This window comes from Cyanistes caeruleus, chromosome 3 (assembly GCF_971803275.1).
Source record: "Cyanistes caeruleus chromosome 3, bCyaCae1.hap1.1, whole genome shotgun sequence".
NCBI lineage: Eukaryota > Metazoa > Chordata > Aves > Passeriformes > Paridae > Cyanistes > Cyanistes caeruleus.
In genome coordinates this window covers 92,796,227-92,817,470 of record NC_141703.1, presented here as the reverse complement: position 1 = coordinate 92,817,470, position 21,244 = coordinate 92,796,227, and the positions used below count along the sequence as shown (strand labels likewise).

Below are 21,244 nucleotides of genomic sequence, written 5' to 3'. Positions count from 1 at the left end.
AGAATAAGGTCTGAGAAGAGAGTTTGCTAAAGATATTACTCTTATTTTTACAGTAAAAAAAAATAGATGCAGAAAAATATCTGTGCCTGAAGTGGAAGAAAAAGGTTCGAACTTCACAGTGTTGCTTTTAATAAGGATTACGTCTTCAAAAAGAAGACCCAGCAGATCAGACTGGTCATATCTGCTTAGTTGATACATAACCTTATGTTCCCAGCTTAGAAAAAATAATGCCCACAGACTAGGACATGATCAACTCACGCTATACACCATCTAGAATTTTAATCCAACTGTTTAAAACATATGTTCTCTATCCACCCTGAGTAACTCGGATGGTACATATTTTTCCTTTGTACTTCAGATTTTACCGAACTGCAGATATTTAATACTTCCCTCTTGTATCCTGCACAGATTTCAGTAATATGGATGTAAATAGTTTTTTACTTTTGTTTGATATGCCTTGCAACTACTACAGAGGTTAAACAAAACAGTTCCACTTCCAAGAAACTTTTCTATGATCAGTGGGCATGAACTCATGCCAGTCTGGGAACTCAAGTCATATTCTCTGCAGATGTGCTGAGGGAGCTTTTATACTGTCAGGTATCAACCAAATGCTAATTATTCTTAAGTGCCCATCACACCCCCACTACATGGTACAAGCAGAAAGAGCATTTAAAGATAAAAATTTTGGCCTATGGGCTCACCTAAATTGCCAGAGGGTAACTGATGTTATCAAACCAGCATTAATAAAATCAAGTATTCTTTATATTTTATACCATTTAAACAGAGCGCAACATTTCATCAAATAACTGCTTTAAAAAGATTTGTCCTAAAACACTCTCTGGTAGGATTATCATCAATCAATCATACCCTAGATGTCGTTTCAAGTATGTAAAGTTCAGGACATAGGGCTCAAAACGTTGCTTAAACATAGCTTTGAAGTGCCATCAGAAAAGCACTTTGGCTTAATCACACCTGGACATGGCCAGCAGCCAGGACTTAGCACTCCTGAGATAAATGTCTTTTGGGAAAAGCAACTGAAGACCAAGTGGTGTATCTTACAGCATCTCACGTGGTAACAAACCCAGTGCATGGCTACCTTCCCATCTACTCACTGCTTTCAGAACTTCTTATCCTCGGCAAAAATGTAAGAAAGTCAGATTGCTTCTGTCTCTGGCTAAACATAAAAAAGACATTAATGAAAAATGCTGCTCGCAAAACTTCATTTTATGCCCTCCATGTCAGAGTTGAGAAAATTCATACTCTGTCTCTACAAATTAAACTGGCTTTAACGTATGCAAAATTTCCTCTGAACAAGGGAAAATTTGGAATTGTAAGAAAGAACAGCCCTTTTAAGTTTTATAAATACACTGAGATCAATCCTGACAGGAATTCACAAAGTCCTGACTGAACAAATTGTGTTGGACTGCATTTCCCCTGACTCTTGAATTTTCCTTTCAAGATTATGTGATTGAATTTTCCAGACTGGATCCGGAGTCTACGCTGGTCTCTTTCACTAGCCAACAGATTTAACCCAGTGATTTCAAATGTTTGCCCAAATGCTGCAGGAAGAAGGTATTATTTGCCCTAGTTCTTACCTTCCTTCTTCACACACTGTGAAAGCTACCAAAAAGACAAGCTGACATGAAGAGGCTTCTCTTGAAAACCAGGAATACCTCCCTGTAAAGCTCACACAATGCATTGTCAAATTTCAAAATATGAATTTAAAAACACAGAGACTTATCCATATTTATTCAAGATCTCACAGAGATGGTAAATATGATCAGACAGGGATTTGAAGATAAATAATATCATCTGCTGTCTCATCTTCACTACTCTAAAATAAGAAGCCCAACACTGGTAGAAGCATTCAAACTGCAGCCTATATTCTTATGGCTCTACAGTTCCTTTTTGCTTCACCCCATACCCGCTTTTTTCGCTGGCAGCGGTGGCACTTTTCGACGGCTGCATTTTCCCCAGTATGGCCATTAAGAACAAGACTTTTGGTTTAGAGCACTGAAACACTCGGTAGGGCAATGGGCACCCACAGAGGAGACATGGGTTTGGATTGAAAACAGCCTCGGGGACCTCGGTCAGTGGAGCACAGACATGCTATAACCACACGTTTATTGAAATGGGAGACTCCTCAAGCAGAGTGCTCCCGTTGAATTCTTGAGTGTTTTTCTTTCAGGGGCATTATACTGTGTCTGAATTCAACAAGAAATCAAATTAGGACTCCTGGGTTCCATTTCTGGCCTGCCACTTACCCATGATAAGATATTGGGCAAATCATTTAGCATAAATAAGCTTCAGTTTACAGAGCTGAAATACTGCACATGGGTGCAGTAAGGCTGATGAAAAGTACCATAATGGTATTATTAAAGTGCTTTCTCCCAGATTTTTAAAATTCCTTATCAAAGGCTGTCTTAACCTGCCTTGTTGAATTTTAAAGTCTACTCACTTTCTTAAGAATCTCCTTTCAAAGGAAAAAAAATTTGACTGTCTAAAGATTTCCTTGCAGACATTAGTACAAGACTTTAGAATAAATCTACATATGGTACAAATAGACAAAAACAATTTAAGAAATTATTGCCTTTAAGTTCCAACATAGAGTAGCATAACATGCTAGCATCTCTTTACATGTTTTTTTCTGACTTTAGCTTAGAGTTCTGGGTATGTGACAAAGAGCAGCTGTCTCCCTCTCTGTCATCTCAGTCCTGTCCCAGTAGCTGTTCGCTTCCACTTGGTTTGGTCTGTACTTGAGCTCTGTCAAGCAAGTACTGGTATGTGTGACTATTCCAAACCAATGAAATTAACTGAAATCCAGTCTTTTAATGCACAAATTAATGTTCACCAAAACCTTGGGGATCAGATACAACAGATTAAAAGTACTAATGGGAGTCAGGCTACATCAATTAATATTTAAGACCAACAATTTCATATACAGCCAAATTCAGGAATAGTGTAAGGTACCCATGCTGAGACATACCCACTCAGTGCTAATCTTTACACATTATGTATGTGGGAACTGAAAAGAGTTCATAAAATGCAAATGCAAACCATTTAGGGCCTAATACATAGTTGCATCATTACCATTATGTACCCAGAAAAGTCCATTTTCTCCTAACTTGGAAACCTGCACAGTGCTCCCACTGTACACACAGAAACAGAAAAGTGAAGACTAACATCTTTAGGTCAACTCCCTCATTTTGGTTTCTAAGCTTGTGACAACATACATAGAAGAATTTCAGATAACTTTTGAACTACTTACAGTATTCATTCAGACTTTATAACCTATGAGCAAAAGTGATCCCTTATATGAGGAAGTGTTTCAGATGCCTTTCTTTGTGACAGGCCAAATGACACCTCTAAGTGCCTAAAATTCTTCAGCTGACTGCAAATGGAGCCCAAACGAGGATGGAGGTACCTGCACCACATGTAAGTAAATGCCAGCAAGAAGATCCTTTGACCCTGGCTTTCAGAAGCTCTGAGCATTTCTGGAATTTCATGAAATCCATAGAACCTACAAGTGCTTAGCTCTTATGTGAACCAAAGATACATAAAAAAGAAGCTTTCCAGAATTAACACATAGTAATTGGGAGATCATGTTGTGAATTCATTAACGGTTTGTTAATTCAAAACATTAACATTATAAGCACAGGGTAGGAGCCTTACTGTTCATGAAGGTTGTTTTTGTTTTTTTTTTAAGATGATGTCATCTCCCCAACTACAAATAATACAATACTCAGACTGGCCATGAGGAAGTCTAATATGAAATACCCCTCTAGAGACAGCATGACTTCAGTGACAATAGAACTTGTGGTGCTACCAGGAAAACTTTCTGATTAGCTATTCTGCTCTGATAGCACACACTGTACCTGCTTTAGGGCAATCCTGTTCAGCAAACAGGATTGTCACCAAGGAGTTTTCTTCAGCTTTTGTGAAAATTTTGCAATTGTCTCTCTTTCTCTTCACCAGTGTACTTTTTCTTCCTTTCCTCTTCAGTGAAAAAAAAAAAAAGAAAAAAAAGATCTGATCTTCACAGATGGAAAATTAAGTATTGCCAGGATGGTCAATATACCCAACAGCCATTCAAACTGGTCTGATAAATGAAAGCATTTAAATAGTTGCAACCAAAATAAGCGACAGAAGGTGGGAAAATAAATGCATAATTATGCCAGCTACTAGGGTACTGTTTATGTTTTATCCTTTGGAGCATTACAAAGTACAGAACACAAACTATTACTAGCATTTTTGTATACCTTAATATCTGCATATTAAATCACAGGTATTTGTGATACACAAAATTTAGGCAGAGTATAAATTACCTTAGTTTCTCCAAATGATGTGCCAGGGCTACCAATTGGTCATTCAAAGGCACTGCCAGGCAGATTGCTCAGTAATATAAAATGGCCAAACCAAATTGTGACACAACACAGTCACTTTACGTTAACTCAATTCCTTATGTGACACTTCTGAGTTTGCAGGCAGCACATGCTGGAAATACCAGAGATGAGGTAAACAGGATTACACAAATTAATGGACTCATCCTCTTTTACATATCACCCCGACCTCCAAGGGCCCAAGCAGCAAAGAAAAGACAAAGTAGTAGTAGAAGGAAGGTCTTCACGGCTGTCCTTTCTTTCCCCTTCACTAAGTGACTTTTCAGGGACTTTCCTGCATGTTAAGCATCTTTTTTACATTGCTTAATATTGTTATTAATAATTCATATTTTTGTCTTTCTCCTCTCACTCTGACAACTTTTATTTTTAATCAATGGGCATGTGTCAAATTGCTTTGTTATTTATTTATAATGTAAGCTGACAAAAGAATGGGATATGTGGTATAAAGATGAGACAGTGTTTCTTTCCTACAGCTGATATCCTCAGTAATAACTATGTGTCTTGTTCTAATCAGTAGGGTCCAAAAAACTAATTTTGCCACAAATAATGGAGGACGTATTTAGTATATTTGTACAGCTGGATGTCTCTCCTCTGTCCCCACAGTCATGTACTGACATAAAAGTTGAAAATGTAGGTTTATTTGTATGCAGGCACATTGTCTTTGAGGAAGAAAAGGAGTGCACAAAGGTGTTAATAACAATGTGCCAAGTACTGATGTGCTTATTCAGACAAATGTATTACTAAGATCAATGTTCTTTGTCCCCTAATGTATCAACAATTCTCACAAGCTGTTTATGGAGAAACCTTCCTACTCTTTTCAGCTCACAAAACCCAAATAGAATCAGTAACTCACTCAAGACAGAGAGGAATCCCATGGCACAACTCCTGCTTCAGCCCCCTTGCCACATAACACATGGGAAACCCCTCGTGGCAGAATGCATGGGGGAAATGCATCACAAGGCACCTTCCCTCATAAAGCTGGGAAAACAATTAAAGCTTCCCCACCAAACACGTGAGCAGTAAGCTGTTGATTACAACTGGCTTCTACGTTACACACATAGAATTTGACTCCTACACCCCTTTCACGCACACATATTTTACCTCGACTGCTACTCGAGAACTCATTTAGTTTCTCTCTGGATTTATTTTTGTCAAATAGTAAAAGTGCCTCTTAGTTCCAGCTGAATGGAATTCACTGTTGTGACTGCCTTGGTGTGTCCTGAGGCAGGAGGAAGCCCTGTCCAGACTGTGGGAATGGTTTGATGGAACGTGGGATTGTATTCTGCAGCAATGTTTACCTACTAGACAGGATATTGCCGTACAGGGTGTAATTACTGTAAAATAAAATAAAGCACAAAACCATGGCAGAGGGGGAAAAGGATTAGATACTTTTTTTTTAATAAAAAGGCTGAAATCACTGTGCCATGTGATTTCTAATTCAAAGGAGGGTGTAGACTGAGGTTGTCTACTTATGACTCCTTCTTCCTAAAAAGCTCCTACTTCCCATTTTTCTATAGTCACCAGCACATGTTATGAGTGGGGGTGTGTTTCAACTTTTTATTTCAATGCCTGCTGAGACTGTTGGTGCAATAAAGAGACATCCCTTTACATCCTGTTCCAAGCACAATGTAATATCAGCAGAGTTAGCTGGTGCAGCTCTGAAAGCCAACCAAACAGGAGGACATCAAAAATCTCAAAGCCACCATATAGTCTGGCCAGTGAACTCGAGGAAGCACATCAAAGAAAGCAAGGTAGACAATTAGGTTGTTAGAGAATTATGCCACTAGAAAAATGGCTTGGAAGGGGGAAGAATTTACTTTGATTTTCAGAATAAACTGTCATAGTCCACACATACACATTTGCTTTTATTTTCAAGTTTGCTGGTGTTTCATTCTGTTTTAATTTATCCACTGTGGAAGGGAGAATAAAAACTGAAGCATTTTCTTTGATGTTATCCTAGCCTTAATGCTTTCCTTCAATGCCTTCTTCACCATACACACCATGCTGAGAATAAGCATGGCATTCAAAGTGGGGATTGTCCCTCCTGATTTACACTCAGGGACAAAAGAATGCAAATGTCTCTTTCTTATGCTTAAAGACCAGTTGGTAACCAAATCTCCCCATCTTACGCCTTGTTTTGATACAGGTATTAGAGAATCCAGACTCCAGTGTGGCTACAATGGAAGTGGTCAGTTCACATATTTTTCATAAACACCACCAGTGAATTTCCCCTCTCTACCACCTAAGGGACCATTCAGATCCTAAATGCCAGAGGAAACTATGGCCATTTAACACACTTTGAACAATAGAAATACAGTAAAATCAGAAAAAATCTCAGTTATCATAACTAACCCCACTGCATAATCAGGGCTCAGGCACATATGGCACCTAGACAACTCAAGAATTGGAGAATGCTATCCTGGAGACTGTTGCCTTTATCCAGGGAGAGCAACTGAGCAGCCCAAAACTTGTGACACTGCTGGGTAATTAGTCTGTGATTTCTGACTTCAGAAGTCAAATGCTCCCCTCACCAACCTTCCTCTCCCAGAAGAACCTCGCAGAATTAGCTTTTATTTCTTTTTGTGTTACCAGTTAAGAATTGCATAAGCAAGTAGAAAGAGAAGGGTGTTCATGTCTAGTGTTCCAAACAACCCTGTGGATTTTAAAAGGCCAGAGGAAAATCCTCTGGGTGCACAGATGAGGTGGGCTGCAAGACAATTAAAAACCAAGCAATTTTTAAATAAGGCTAGTGTGCTGGAAAGCACCAACTCTCCCTGGATATGAAATAATGTCCATTTCTGTTCACTGTCTTTTCATATCATATTCAGGAACACAAAAGCAAAGGTGTGTATCAGCTATTCAGTTGTTGTCAGGTTTTGTTTTTTTGCTAGTTCACTTTTCTTTCATATGAACCTGGCTTTATTTAAGGGTGAGATTTTCACAATGTAGAGTACTGGTCTGTTTCATGTAAAGTGCATGGTAAACCACTCATTGATTTCCATGAATATAAAGTAAATGCTGACTCTTGAGAAGATTACCCTTAGGAAAAAAAGGCAAAACCAGCCAAACAAATAGAAATCTAAAATAATCATTGAGTGTCAGTATGTATCCAATGCTTATGGGTGGTTTTCTTCTCTCACCATAAATTTTTCATTTCCTATCAGGTGAATCTTTTAGTTTTTCCTTGATTTATATTATGCTTGACTAACAGACGTAGTTACAAATTGTACAGATATAAAAGTCTAAATGTCTAAGAGGGGAATGGGATTGCCACAGATATTATTGTTACCTTTTCAATACATACTGGTACACACATATCCATAAGATTACAATCTGCCAGTAACATGTAGTAAATTCACTTCAAACTGTTGCTTCGTGTGTATTTAGTCTAAAATCTACTAGAGATTTTAAAAAAAGGGAGGCTTGTCGTGGTAAAGAAAGGAGACTACTTGGGATTACTGATTGAATGATTTGGATCTTGGGATGACAAAGTCAAAAAAATTGGATCATCTGAGGTTACACAGAGGCTGAAAGCAAAAAAATCAGCTTGAAGTCTATGGACATGTGCGTGCTTCCAAGGACTATGGATCTTCTGACTAAAACAGAGGGGAAAAGGTTAGGGCACCTGTTTTTATTCTTCCTCAATTGCCATTTTATGTGCTGCGTGGCCTGCTACACTTCTGTGTCCCAATCTCCAAATCCTTAAATAGAAATTGTTAATTTGTACACAAACACCAATGCCTTGAGATGGTGTGGTGCATTTTGCTGAAGTTCTTCTGCCATTGGCTGAAGAGACTGGTAGTTTTCATGTAAAATGTAATGGCACTACTGCTGTCCTGAAACCAAAGGAAGTTTATATTTTCCTGTAGTCACTTTTCAAAATATTTACTTCTGCTCTACAAGGCTGCCTTACGCAGCACGTAAATTTTGAAATTAGGTATACTAAGAGGTAAGTCTCCTGATTATATTTACACCATGAACCAGATTTAATCGTGCCTTATACACTGAGTAGACACTTTGACCTTCAAGAGATTCCAATCAAGACAGAATTTGTCTCAGAACCTTTCTCTGCCGAAGTTTTCCACAATCTTGCTCATGTGTTTTACAGTAATACTTTCTTTTTTCTCTGTTCATTAACTATTAAAATAAAATATTCACATGACAGATTTTTGCCTCAGTTTTCCCACAGCAATCATATTTCCTCACCCAAGAGGATGTCAGGAAGCTTCATTAATTGTTTCTGAAACATTTACAACTTTTCATGGAAAAGGTAAAGCATCTGTCTCCTAAAGGAGAAAAATCATTTCCAAATGGATGAAGCTCCCCTCTGAAGCACACGTATTTTAATTCTTCACTCCGAGATAAAGAATTCAAGACACAGACATTACAATCAGTTTGTCAAGTTCATGCGTATTATCTGAAGACCAGAGCTTGTGTCTTTTTCCCTCTAACTCCTCTTTAATCTCAGAACAGAGTTTCTTTGTTGAAGTAGCTCTGCAGATGGTGACAGGCAAGAGGTTATATGAATTAAGCAAGTCATCCCACAAGTAACAGCATCAGTGAGTTGGTTTCCTTTAGATTTGGGTTCTCTTCCTCTGTGACATCCTGGCCATGATACCCCTAGTCTTCCCAGTTACAAAAGCCCTCTCCCACCTCTTCCTCCCACGCTCTTCCACTCTTCACCCTGGCCAACACTCAGCTCTTCCAGCTCCCCCTTCCACACTGAAGGGCTGGCACCCAGCAAGTGCTCGGGAGGAGGAAACACCAGACCTGTCTGGGAAAGACGACTGGCCCAGCTGAGAGGACACGCCTCACACTGGGCTCTGGAGTGCACACTGCAGCCTCTCTCGCAGGCAGGAGTAATTGCTGCCTCTGCCTCATTTATGGTTTCATAGGAAAACCTGTAGGAATTGGGCAGCTTCTCCATTTCTGACAAGCTTGCTTAAAACTAGACAGTTTTAAGCTGATAAAGGAGGAGGAGGAGGGTGGTCTAGAAATGAGAGATTTTCTCATATCAGTAACTTAGGAGCGCAAACACCTCTGTCATCTTTACTTGTATTCTTCTGGATTCATGGATTGGTGTAACAAGTTTTTTCAGGCCACAATGGCTAGCCCATGAGAAATACAAAGTCCACTTAAAGTACAAAGAAATTACCAGCTGGCAGCATTTTGCTTGAGCTCATCTTACATGAGAGTTTTTTTAGAATTTCTTTTAAAAGCTGAATTAGAAGAATAGAAGCTAAAAAACAAAAAAAAAAAGAAGATTTCTGAACAAAAAAAACTAATGTAAAAGCATCAGCAGTTGATGCAAATAGAGAAACACACTAAAGAAAGAAAAACAAAAATAAAACCCTTGAACTTCATATCACCAGGGATACACCATCATAGATGCCTACCACAAATTTAGAGGCTGTATTGTCCCCTTCAGAGGGTAAATTTACTTTCTTTCATTCTACACATTAGAACCGTAGCAGTATTTTAACACTAGGTGAAACTAGTAATATAAAAATGATAAGTTGGAAATGCATTGAAATAGTTCTCTGCTGCAAACTAGAAAAATGGGAATTGAAGATGGAAAAGATTAGGGATATCTCAGGATTAGGGAAAGAAAAAAAAATATGTCAGAAAGCTATGCCTTCAGGATAGGAAGCCACTGGGAGTTTGGGGAAGATTTTGAGCCACTGTATGCTGAGAACTTGAATTAATGTACTAAGCCTCTGTAATGATCAACTCCAGTGAACATTCCCAGTCTGAGATCCACTGAAGGAATGATTAGCACTGAGTTACAGATCTGAAAGCAAGAGGGCATCAACTTCAACATGCAAACCAGATGAGTCCCATGGGAAATACAGATCTACTGGGTTTCACTCGGTCACACTGGGATCTCCTCATCCTACCACAGCCCTGCACCACCTGTGCAGCACAGCACCACCTGTGCAGGATCCCTGGTGCCCCTGGGCTGGGGAGGAGCCGTGGCCCTGCACTGCAGGACAGCTGTGCTGCCCAAAGACCCCCACATTCCAAGTCCTTGCAGTCCTCTGCTCCCATGGGGCTTGTCCGATGCAGACTCCTTGGCTAACCTGGGTCACGATCCAGAGAAAGAATATTCTCCTGACCCCTTTGCAATGTGACCCTGATGCACAGTGCTCATGTGCTGGGTCTGAAAGCAAACAGTACATTTGGGGAGCCTTGGATTTATTTCAAAACAGATGAAGTCCTTTTCCAAAAGAAACAGGAACATTAGAGTCCTTGTAACGAGAACAGTGCTACACGGGTTTCAGACTGATCAAGCCAAAGCAGTCTTCAAGGCAATCCTTTGTCACAAACAAGTAATATTTTCACTCCACGCCCCGCAGCAGACCCCTGTGATATATTTTATTTCCTTTGCAAGTGGCATCAAATCATTTTCCAAAGTCAAATACATCTACCTTCCTTGCTTCTCTCTCGGGACTCTTTGAAGGAGAAGGAAAACATCAAGACTAGACTGTGTTGTGGGACTAAACATGTCAGGAGAGAAACAACAAGAGAAAACAATTACAGGCATGATGCATAATACAAAATAAATTGGGAAAAGTGTGAGAAAAAGAAAAAGCAAAGCCAAATCATCTGAGCCATAACTGAATAGAGCATAAATCCCCCCTACGATTTTCCCACTCACCATCCCATGCCTTAGGATTCTGCTGTACTCTGTTTCACTACTGTCTATCATTTGCACACATAAAACCAGTGTTGCTTTGAGATACTCAGCTTGATCATAAAAAGCCTTCCTACCCTCAACACCTGTCCTCCTGCCAGCACATAAATCCCAGGTATATCTGCCATGCAGTATCACCTCTCCACAATACTTCTGTACCCCTGCACATTTTATACATCTCACTGCAAACATCATTTTCTGAGGACTGACTCACACCACAACTTCCTTTATTTCTAAAATGACAAGATAATCTGCCCTTTCCAGAAGCATCCATTTTGTCTGATTTCTATTCTTCCTGGAATTTCATGATGTCACATCAATTCATCACAGGAGAGTAGGTGAACTGGTGTGAGGGGGAAGATCATCATCATGGAAATACCTTCACAAAAGGATGCCATCACTGCCTTACATTTATTTATGTTTCAGATGTCATCAGAGTTTTGAATGGCAGCTGTCATTCTACGTCTGATATGTCCCTATGTGATGTTTGTGGCATTTCTCTGCATTTCCTGCATCATTTATGCAATATGCTAAGTACAATCCTAAATGTATCCATTCTTTTGCTCTCTTTCAAAACTCCTGCCCCAATAATCTGAAACCTCCATCCCTAACCACCTTTCACATCCAAGGTTAAAGAAGCTCTCTGGAACTTCTGTTTGTTTGCATTTTCTACATCTGCAGAGAGAAGGGATTGTATCACCTGAGCGATGCCTTAAACACGCAGAAAAGAAGTAACACCTTTATAATGAAAAGGTGAGCCTTCTAGGGAGAGAGGTCACATCCTAGTAGTGATGTGCAAAGAAATGCTAAAGCCTCATTACTACTCACAGCTGTAGGGAGATCTCCTTCAACTCAGCTGATAATTATGTGGAACAAAAGGACCAGGACAACTAAGGCAATTTGCCTGAAACCAGGAGCAGGAAAGTAATCTTTCCTCTAACAGTATCACGGATATTCACAGTTGGCTACAGTATTCTTACAACTTAATTCTCCAGCATGAGCCCATCTTTTAAACAAAAACAAAAAATCTCCCTATTACCTTTTTTTCTCCCAACTCCTCAGGAAGTTTTCCACCCTATTCATTTTTTTCATTTTAACTTTTCAAAATGTGTTTTAGCTCTCATGACTTGTTTTTCCAATTTTTATAAACTTTGCTCCAACTTGATGACTAATGGAAAAATGTTTGTATGGAAAAATTGAGAACATGATGCATCAGATTCCATAACTCCCAGAAAAACTTTTACATAAGATTATTGATCTATATTACTTTCTTATTCCTATATTCATTAATTTTAAAATGTGATTAGGGTTATGAATCTGTTTTCTAATTGGACTAAACGCACTGAAACACTTTCCTTTCAATCTAGATTTTAAAGACATTAATATTTAATGCTTGGGCAAAAAGAGCCATGCTCATTATATGTCCTTTCCTTGTTTCTTGCTACTAGCTAAAATTCTGGTTATTTATCCTCCTGATTTCCTTTTCCTTTATTCCTCTGAAATAGAAGACCTGTACTCCAGTACTCAAATTAAAAGGCAAGAAGTTAGCATCTCTGTTTTTTCCACCTCTGGCAATGCAAAAAAAGCTTATTCTGCTGACTGGTATAAATTACTACTTGCTCCTGCAAGGATAACTCCTCAGACTTCTAGACACCACTTCATAGTCCTCTGTTATACCAAGAGCAAATGTGCTTAAGAGCACCTACAACAATGAAGTGCTCCCAGCACAGATTCAGTAAACACACCCCAGGGATTTTCAGTTGGATGGCTCAAGCTTAAGATCACAAAATTAGGGCCTAATGATGTTATTAATAATGAAGCATTGATATTCTCATTCTCATTCTGAATTAGGATTTATGGCAGTGTGAGCAAAACCCAGTATAAATTACATCTGAAGTTATCAATAGCTGCAGAAGTGAAAAAGTGCAGGCATAGCTCCTTCACCACTGGAAGGCTTACCAGGAACGTTGTCTACTCCATATAAAATGTGTAAAATAGCACATATGTGACTAGAAACAGGTAATAGTGATGGTATGATTTTTCTTTCTTTGCTAATGACCTACATGTGTTGTTTTGCTTAAGGTATTCAACAATTTATTCTCTGTATTTCAGGAAACCCACGCTGAGCTGACGCAGTATCTAATGTTTCAACACTGCAATACACTTTTTCTTCCTTAGCCTTTCCCATACAGGGTTCACAATGATGTGTAGGATACATTAGTTATGCCTCTGCTACTGTCCTGCTTTTGTGTGGAAAACAGAAATGAAAAGAGTTTTGCAAACCACTCAGCTCATCCATGGCCATGATGGAATTCAGTGCAGGTCTCTACCTTCCAACACTCTGCTTTAGCCGAGTTTGACTTGTTCTTCACAAGGGATGGCTTCTTCCAGCAAACAAACACTGTCCCTGCTCAACCTACCATAAACATTATTAAATATATATATATATATGTATTTGGACTCTAAAGTCCATCTTTTTGCTGTTTTTCCTGTTTTGGTTTTTTCTGGTTTGTCTGGGAAACAGTATTTTTTTGCTTTGCAGAGTCTGAATAGGGAGCTGCACCTGTTAGCTCTGCGATACCTTAGGGCTCTCTAGTCAACCATCTGCTTTTCAAAATCTATTTGTTCTCTCTTGGGCAACAAAGAAGGAATAAAGTATGTGTTATCACCTCAATGCTGAAAGTGATCATTTACACTAGAAAAATATACCATGCCAGGTAGAATTTTGACTAAGGAAAAAAGAGGAAAATTTCTGGTGGAAGGCAGGGACAGGCAAGAAGAGGAGCTAAAAGAGTGACGGGGGGTAAACTGAGAGGAGAGGAACAGGAATGAAAATCACTTGCTTCCAGCAAAAATTGACTTGATATGCTCTACTGTGACCCAGGGACTTTGTATTACTTATTTCTATAACATGCCTTTATATATCTGCAGAAATAAAAAGATAAGATTAGACAATCTAAAGTGAAAAAAGCTTTTTTCCCCAGACATTTTTAAGTGACTGCTGGTCTTGAGTTAGGGTTTGAAACACGTTTCAATGGAATGAAGTATCCTAGTACCACCCAAGGAACAGTCCTGGGCTTTGCATGCTTTTTCCAGTAAGAGCAGACCAATGGCTGATTCATACCTCCATTATATCACAATTGTGCTTTTATTTGGCACCCTCTCATCTCTTGCAAGTCACTTGCAGATGGTCTAGAAGCCACAGAACAAGCTGTGCTTCCTTTCCATGTCAGCCCATTGCTATCTTATGGAATCCTTCCAGTTTGCTGCACACAAGGTACAAGGATACTCCTCCACAGATACCTCTCCTGACTTCAGAAATCCCCACTCTCTATAGGATTCTGTAGCTAGCCTTTCCATTAGCAGAAATAAAGAAATGATTTGCACTGCTTCCATCCCCCATAGCTTGATGAGTTCACAGAAGCCAACACAGGAAAGGAAATGGAGGGATTTAGTGGGGCTGTTCAGGGTCTCACACTGAACAACTGGGTGTCCAAAGGAAATACATCTGACACTTCCATAATGTGGTTATATAAGTCATGCCATCACTTTGGGTTTTGCAGTCAGTGCTGATCACCCCGTCTCAAATAGGACAAAGAAGAAACAAAAAGGGTTCAGAGCGTAAAAGACTCATTAGAACCCTCAAGAGCTTTTTCTATGAAAAAGGTTTAGAAAGTGTCAAAATGACAAAGAAAACAAAGAAGACTGAATGTAGTGGAAGTGATATAACTACACAGAAAAAGTAAATCTGATGTCCCAAGAAAAGAGGGGACAGTCACTAAAAGGCAGAACACTAAAACCAATAAAAGGAATTTTAGTTCACATGCTATGTAATAAACTTGCAGTACTCTGTACTCAAAAGCCCAGATGAACCAACATTTTATCAGTTTTAAAAGGACTAAATATTGCAATAATAATAAGAAAAGCCTTTATAATAAAAAAGATAACTACTAATAATAACTAATAATAAATATAACAGTTAGCATAATACTGAATAAACAGAATATCCACAATTATGGCACAATAAACTATGAGGACTGAAAACTGCCCGTGTTTAAAGACATAAGTTGATTTTAATTAATGAAAAATTACCCCTGTATTAAAAGTTAAAGCACCATTATTCTTTACGGAAAACTTGGCAATGTTTTTCTGAAGGATCTGATACTGGGTTCTGCGATGCTTTCTGTGTGGATTTCCAGAGCTGTGTCTCCAACACATATATGCCCCCATCAATCAAGTATTCAGCTTGCTCACCACTGCTGAACATGGTCAGTATAATCACGATAATCCCCCTGTAAAATCAAAGGAACATGTCTGCTCTTCAGGAATACTGGCTATTCTCATTAACTTGTGAGAAGTGAGATTGTTTTAGCCACTACTTTTAATGCATATGATGAAGTGGGGAGACGAAATGAGGGACAGCATTCTGTAGGTTTGATAAAAAATGGCAGTGCTGTGGTTTTATTTGATGATTAAAATGTGAGTAAGAGTCATATTTAAGGACAAAGTATTCTTAACGACTTATATATTCCATACCCTTTTTCAGTATTAGAAAATAAAGTTTGCATGTAGAATAAACAAAAATAAAATCCTCCATAAATTTGAGCCAGCTCCTGAAGAGTCAAATGAGCCTCCAGTGTTACAGAGTTCTGTTAAGAGTTTTGTATCTGACGTATAATTTTGAGTTTAAAAGAACCTTTTCCCTTTAAACAGCTGTCTACTTAAAAAAAAAAAAAAAAGAAAGTGGAAACTCAGGTATATTGGAAACTCACCCATTAAACTTAGCTAAAAGCAGTGAAGTTTGGGAGGGAAAGGAGTAGGAAACAGGTAGGCAAACTGCAGACAGGAGGAAACAGCAGGTTCCCAAACACTTCATTTCCCTGGGGAGCCACATCTAGGGAAGCCCTGGGGATGCAGGTAGTCTCTAGGAGCCCCTTACAAAAAGTTCCTTCCCTGTAGCATCTCACAAGCCTTCCTCCAGTGAAATCAGCGTGGCAATACAAGCACATACAGGCAGTAAGTTCCCACCCCACAACAAACCGATGTGTTCACTTAGAGGCAAGCCAGCACCCATTGAAACAAAACAAAACCGGGCCATATACTTTTTCCCAGCTTGTTCTTTTTCCTTGTCCGGTGATACCTCTGTGCTGACAGAAAAGCAAACACTGCAGCCTGCCTAAAAGACTATCCTCACTTCCCCAACTTTCAGACGAAATATAGCTGTGAAACCAAAAGAGCAGTTCTCTCAGAGACAGAGAAAAGTAGCAGTCCTGTAAACGACGGCAATCTAAAGCTTTAGGAGAAATACAGGCAGCAATGCACACATCCTTACCTGTACAAGTCTGCACCATCAGCCTTTGAGAAGTTTTTTTACATCTACTCTCTAACGATGCATTTTTTGAAAACGGTTCTAGTGCTCAGGAATGCCAAGAATTTAGGAAGAGAGCCACAGCTTAAGAGAGCAATTATTTGCCAGTAAATACTCAATTTGCTTGTCCTGTGATTTTTCTTCTCCTAACTCGCCCTCTCCATAATCCGTCTCTTGCTGCGTCATGAGCACAAGAAGTCTTTTCTTCATAGCAAAACACTTCAGTTTGCTATTTTGTTAGCATTAATTAAGAATTCCCTCTACTGGTCATTTTCTATACTCTTACAAATAGCACCTTGAGCCCCGGACATTAGAAGGCAGTGAGTCAGTGTGTGGGATTCAGCCACCATTTATAAACACCTTCAACCACATTCACCCAGTTTACAATATTCAGGACATCTCAGCTGAATTACTGCTTTGTGTCCAGTTTGTATTCAGATGGGGGCCATATGTTCCTTCATGTATTAGAGCAGAGCTCATTAGCACTGCTCCAGTCACGCCACAGAAAACATTTTTTTTTTTTTTCTATCTTGCCTCCATTTTAACCTGATTAAAAACATTTTCTCCAGGGTAGGTTTCTGGAAAGGAACTGCTCAAATCTAAAGTTCTGTTAAAAAGGATATGTGTAATTTTAAAATTAGTTTTATATTAAAGTTTGCTGCAAAAAACTCAGTTGTTACTTAGATTAAACTGCTTACTAAAAGCATCTTCTAAAAATATGGGAAAGTCTTCACAAAAACTCTGTTGCAGTAACCACAAGGGCTAAATATTCAGTGAGCATACAGACCTAGCTCTCCCATAAGGATTTAGGCATACAGCCTATTTTTAAAGAGGGTATGTATGTATGCATCTGTGCAAGCACCATCATACAACTAGATTAACACCTTGCAATGATGGGGAGAGTGGGTGTAGTCAGAAATCTGGATGTGCAAATCGTATTTCCTAGGAAATTTTGTGTAGGCAAGTCCCATTCTGCTCAATCAACAGTAGGCAGAGAAACACTATATTTGGAAAAAATTCATAAAATACAGAAGGAGTGACTTGAATCATGCACATTAATTGCTAAATGAAAATCTAGGTTCTGAAATACAAAACAGGAACACCCATATTGGGAGCAGAAGAAAAAAAAAAATTACACACCTGGGATTGAGCAGTATGATAAAGAATCCCCTTGAATCCATTTTAGGACAGAAATGCATCATCTGTTAAAATCACCTTGGGCCTGGCTACTTCGTACCTGAGTGAAAACAACTTTTGGGCCCTAAATTGAAGATTAACATCACACCATAAAAGCTTCACTGCATTTAGGACTGTGTGCATTTCATATGATGCAGTGATATTGTAGAAAACCATGGAAGTCCCACAAATCCACACCATAGTATGATAAAATGTGTTAACAATTCCTCACATACAAATAAGCGTTTCAAAACAACATGTTCAGAGCATAAAACTACATCAGAGGCATCAAACAACCCCTAATAAAATGCATTTATGTCATGTATATCCTACATATCTACTGCTAAGAAGCAGACAAGTTAGAAACATACTGAAACCACTCAATCATCTGTGTACGCACACATATTGTACACACTCTCCTACAGTGCCATATGCCCAAACCAATTGTGAGTTGATGTTAAAAACTATTTAACTTTTCTCCCCAAACACCTCAGTCAAACAGCAACCAAACAGCAGGACTCATAGGGTCCTTTTTCTGGGGCACTAATCATCTCCTCCACAAAAGACAGCACTCTCAAAATCCAAAATAAGATGGGGACACTAACGGCATGTGAAAGGTGAAAAAGCCACTTAAAGAGCACTTCTCCCTTCTTCTCTAAAACTGATTTTGCTCTGACAGCTCCAAAAATAGTGGATAAATGATTTATCCCATGGCTAATATACCTACCTACACAAGTGCCTTGGAAACAAGAGAACTTCCAAGAGGCTGGGCAGGGCCCATCCTGGGTGCTTTGAAGCAGCCAACAGTTCACACAGGTCTCACAGTGGACCTGTTCCCTGGTGCTCACTTGTGAGGGAAATACACTGAACTTCAGCTAAGCAGAGCTACATGCTAATTGTACATAAGATTAGCTGTTTTCCCTTAGGCTTTGAATTACAGTGACATAAATAAAGCGTTTCAGAATTAAACCTGGCTATTGTCAAGTTTACATTATGCATAATTTAAGAAGAGGGCAAAGAAGAGTAGATCGGTCTTAGGAGGTACTTTCAGGTTAGATTTTCAATATTTAGTTGAGAATCTGAAAATGAAAATTTAAATCAACTCAAACCAAATTAAAGTGCATTAAAGAAAATGAAAGTGGCAAGTATAATTCTTCTGTTAAGGTTTGAAAGTAAAAAATAAACATGAACAAAAATAAATTTAATTTTTATAAATAACTGTAAGCAAGCAGTTTGTTGCAATATTTTGTAATAAATAACTCTCTCTGAAAAAATGGATAAGGGCTTCCAATTTTTTGTTGTCTTAAAATTACGTGCTTCCACATTAATATACTAATTTGCCTTTGCAGAGCAGAGCTTTTGAAAGAAGAGCTGACACACTTAATAGGGACAATTGGGTTAAAAGGGAATTTCCTGGATAAAGTCAGAACATAACAAATTCTTACTTATCCAGTGCAGTTAATGTAAAATTATACTCTTCTCAACAGGGACTGCATGGTGAAAGGGATATCTGGTTTGTTTAGGAGGTGCCCCCATTAATTGGATTTTTTTTTTTTTTTTTTCTTTTTAATGCTCTAAGCAATCAGCCAGTAGAGCCAGACACTGTCCTCAGGTAACCTCACACAGCTGCCTCCAGTGCAAAACGCTGTCACTTCTCAGACTTCATACGCTGTGATCCGCTTCCTTCCTTCCTCCACGCTGGTCCCCCGAGGCTGCCAGTCCAGCCCAGCGCAGGATAGCTCAGCTCAGCTCAGCTCAGCTCAGCTCAGCTCAGCCAGGCCCGGCCCGGCCCAGCCAGGCCCGGCCCGGCCCAGCCGCCGGGAGCGGGCCCGGGCGCCCCGGCGTGTCCCGGAGCCCCGGCGGGGCTGAGCGCGGCCCCGTCCTAACGCGCCCCTTCGGGCAGCAATCCATCCCTCCCAAAGCCCGGTGACACAAACCCGACTGCGTGGGCACCCTGCCGTCTGAACCTCGCGTTTGTTTCCCCCCTGCTTGCAGCACCTTCTTGCTTTCACTTTCAAGAGCACTTTCGTTACCCAAAGCTGGACAGGCGTTCTGCAGTGATTTTTCTAGCGGGGAAAGTCTCTCTCGAAACAACTTAGTGCTTTTGTTTCTGTGTCACAAAGGCTCCCTGGCTACCATCTCCATCCGTCCTCCACACTGGATTAAGTCTCAGCATTACCTATGTAATGTGTACCACAACATTAGACAAAAATGAACGTCTTTTCCTACTTAGAAATGAAGCAAGCATAACTTCAAAGAAAAAAAAAAACTTCAAGAAATCATTAAGTTTGAGGAAAAGAGAAAAGCAAATGAAGCCTACATTTAGGTATGCTAACCTGGTAACATAAAGAATTCAGCTGGTCCTGAACAGTTAAAATTCAGCTTCTCAATGATACATTTTTTCCCAGGTAAATTCCTAGTGAAATCCACAGACAAGTTTCTGGACAGTAACAATGATACAAACCTGAGCTACTTCTACTAAAATCCCGCCGATTTAGGAAGCTGTGATCATGCCCCAAACCTGCCCCAAGGCGGCGGTGCCTTAGGGAGGACTGACAAGATGATTAGTAAGAACCAGCTCGCTGTGGAAAGCTTTCCAGTGGAAAGCTGTCTCCTGACAGACACCAAGGTCTCCTGCAGTCGAGTGGGGAGATAAAGGTTATCACTATTCCCATTAGCAGTGTTAGGAAGCTAAGAAGGTACGCAGTGACACGTCTCTCAATCCAAGCACAGCACGTGAACTTATTTTTTATTTTGCTCTCTCCGCTGACATGATATTTTCACTAAATAAACCTTGTCATCTATTCAGTAAAAAATTATAATTATTCATTATAATATCACGGATCTTATAACCAATTTTCTTTACACATTCAACAATAGATTATTCCACAACATGGCAATATGATGTAACTTAGGTCAGGCGTGGAGATGTAGTTTGTAGAGGCTGTTACTAAGTGACAAAGGAATTTAGGGCATCAGTGAAAAGGTTGCATTTGTTAACTGTTCATTTCCAAACAGTGGTGGCTCCAAGGGAGTTGCATTTTTTTTTTTTTTGGCTGTTTTTTTTTTTTTTTAATTTTTTGTTTTTAATGGGTTTTCCTGCCTACTTCTGCTGAAAGTTGCTGGAGAAGAGCTGGTCAGGTATTTTAGTGAAAGAATCATTCTGGGGAGATTTAACAAGCAGACATCACTGATGTAAAGTTCCAGCCTCGGCTATTTCACAAGTTGGGTTTTTGTTTTTGTTTTGTTTTGTTTTATACATCTCTACTGACAGTTCTTGCAGCACAGTTATATCCAGCTCAAATATAAAAACCCACGAGGAAAAAACCTGTAATACTTTATCCTATCAGACTAATAATGCGCAGCTTATGTGCCATTTAAATCAGAATGGCTTTCCCCCAGTGAATGGCGGATAAAATCGTTCTAGACTGCAGCAGATGGAACTGGAAACTTTGTCTTCCTGTGTGTATCTGGGGCACATATGATCAGCCTGTGCAAACAAGGTTACAGCAAAACATTTAAAAAGAAATGTAGCAGGGACATTAGCGTTTGCAGATGATATATCACAGAAGCAGCTCTACAGTGCTGCTCTAAAACAGCCACTTT

General features: G+C 39.4%; 1 protein-coding gene across 47 annotated transcripts in view; it reads right to left on the bottom strand.

Moving 5' to 3' along the window:
* ZBTB20 (zinc finger and BTB domain containing 20) overlaps nucleotides 1-21,244 on the bottom strand; it is a 473,003-nt gene that overhangs the window by 268,317 nt on the left and 183,442 nt on the right. Inside the window, exon 1 of one of the 47 annotated variants that reach the window (XM_086882896.1) lies at nucleotides 16,427-16,841. The exons of 45 other annotated variants lie outside the window; for them this stretch is intronic. The gene's annotated coding sequence lies outside the window, so the exon portion shown is untranslated. Of the gene's footprint in view, nucleotides 1-16,426; nucleotides 16,842-21,244 lie in introns of those variants that run through there. One more of the 47 variants, XM_086882912.1, reaches the window with a different exon arrangement.